Raw genomic sequence first — 2,500 nt, 5'->3', positions numbered from 1 at the left:
ACCCTCTTTTCCCCGGCGGGCAATCTGTTCGACTTCTTCAAAGATCTATATATTTTGTTCTCTTTCTGGTCACAAGTAAATAGATCCTCCCTTATAAATCCTTTCGTGAAATCCCCTTTCTACCTTCCTCTGAGGTGAATTTCCTCGATCATTTTTTTTCCTTTTAGTTTCCTTTTCCCTTCCTTCTTCTAGGATTGGGACTTCCCCAGGGCTGAGTTTCCACAAAGTTTCCCCCTGTGTTCCCTGTACAATTTCGCCTTTGTCCCTGGCTCTGTCTGGAGAGACAGTGTATTTACAGTATCAGAAAATCATTATGATTGATTCCCAGTGATAAAAGATTTCCCTGGTGACGTATTCATTGAGTCCACGTGACAGGTAACCCAGTGGCATGAGGTCTGTACATTCCTTCTTTTCTTCCTCTTGCCCCTCCTCCCACTCGCGTGTGCCCCAATTAGGAACAGATGGGGAGTTAAAGAGACGAGGTGACAGCAGCAGAGGGAGAGTGCGAGGGGAGCGGAGGGGGAGATAAGAGAGGAGAGCCGGGCTGAGGAGTGGGGGAGGGGGGCGAGCAACAGAGTGAAGGGTGTGGTGAGGACTAAGGGAAGGTGGAAGGGAGGGGGATGTGAGAGCAGGGAGAAAGGAGAAGGGGGGGGGGGAGACCGTAATGGCGACACCTCCACAACACTTTTATATCGCCGTACCAACTGCCGTTGCTGCTTCGATGACTCACACGATTGTTCAATGTTTTTGTTTTGTTTAATAAGTTAAATTTTGATGGATTATTGCATTAAAACGAGTGGATTACGAAGGATCTTTCCAGTAACAACAAAATCGAGACGATGGCGTCATATATCCCTTTACTATTACTTTAAACAGTAATGATTCCATGAATCTCCGTGTTATTTATATCAGAGTTAATTGTTCGGTCTAAAGCATTATAACCACATCTCCAATATTAGTCTCTGCTACACGACAGCTTTAGACCTAGTAAATGTATTTGTGCTACATAGTTATTCTTACGGTCAGAATGAGAGCGCCTATATATATGTATATATATATATATGAATATATATATATATATATATATATATATATATATATATATATATATATATATATATATATCTGAATGCTTTCATCGCATCATCAATTCAAACCGGGCATTTAAACCTCCGAGTATGTGAAGTAGGGTGTGATGTACCCGTAGATTTTTGCTTCTTTCTCCAGCGATAGTCTATTCTGTGTCGTGTTGCATGGAGTCCTGACAGCATGACTCACCGTGCTGACCTGCTGTTCACGGAGGCTGACTAAGCTATATATCTGAAGGAGCGTGACGTGACGTGATCTGATCGCCTTAGTGATTTAGCCTCACTTCCTTACTTTTGATGAATATTCGAAATTAAATCGGTCACGCCACGTTAACTTCGGGAACAAGGAAGGGAGAATACATGTAAGTGGGAGATTAAGATAGGGAGATGACGGGGGGAAATAAAGAAGAGGAAAAAGATAAGGGAAGAAAAGAGAAATAGAAGATAACGGGGAGGAACAGATCATATTTGCGAGAACAGGAAAGCGAAATGCCTCGGGGCACTCGGCAGGAAATAAGGGAAAAATGAAGGCAAGGTTACAGGAAAGGGATGTGACAGAGGGAGGGGTAGGGCAGGAGGGCAGGAGGGACGACAGAGGGAGAGAGAAAGAGATAGCAGATTAAGAGAGGGAGAAACAAAGACAAACAACGAATGAAGAAAGAAGACACAAAGGGTAAAGTAGAGCAAGATAGAAACCGAAGAACGAGGACAGATTCAAAGGAATGAGTCACCGTTCATGACGCGAAGTGGCAGGACAGAGGAGCTCCAAGGTGAGGAGGGCTAAGAGGGAGCCAGAAGAAGAGAAACTATCTGAGGATCTAGGCGGGGAAAATGGCTGTCTCGCACGCACGGTTAAACAGGGGCAGATGACAAAAGGGAATAGAAAGAGGAATAAGAGAGAGAGAGAGAGAGAGAGAGAGAGAGAGAGAGAGAGAGAGAGAGAGAGAGAGAGAGAGAGAGAGAGAGAGAGAGAGAGAGAGAGAGAGAATGAGAAATTATCAGAGATATAGGTAGAGAGAAAATGAAAATGATAGAGAGAGAAAGAAAGGGAAGGAGGGTCAGAGAGAGAGAGAGAGAGAGAGAGAGAGAGAGAGAGAGAGAGAGAGAGAGAGAGAGAGAGAGAGAGAGAGAGAGAGAGAGAGAGAGAGAGAGAGAGAGAGAGAGAGAGAGAGAGAGAGAGAGAGAGAATGACACACAGAAACAGATCCTCTCTTTGACACTCCATAGAGTTCAAAAGGAGACATGTCACGATCCGCTTCAATAGCATTAATTACCTTTTTGCAGTCGAACGTCGATCCTCCTCGCTCCTCCCTTGGCATCAGAAGCAACAGACACATAAAGCTTCCTTTTACTCTTTTTACTTATAAAGAACAACAATAAACAATTCCCCAATTTTTACAGCCACCGGAAAC

General features: G+C 44.0%; 1 protein-coding gene across 1 annotated transcript in view; it reads left to right on the top strand.

The window, feature by feature from the left end:
• LOC113800820 (tubulin alpha-2 chain) overlaps positions 1-2,500 on the top strand; it is a 34,726-nt gene that overhangs the window by 497 nt on the left and 31,729 nt on the right. The window lies entirely within an intron of this gene.

This window comes from Penaeus vannamei, chromosome 5 (assembly GCF_042767895.1).
Source record: "Penaeus vannamei isolate JL-2024 chromosome 5, ASM4276789v1, whole genome shotgun sequence".
Taxonomy (NCBI): domain Eukaryota; kingdom Metazoa; phylum Arthropoda; class Malacostraca; order Decapoda; family Penaeidae; genus Penaeus; species Penaeus vannamei.
Note: the sequence above shows the minus strand (reverse complement) of the source record. Positions and strands in the feature narration are given on the sequence as shown.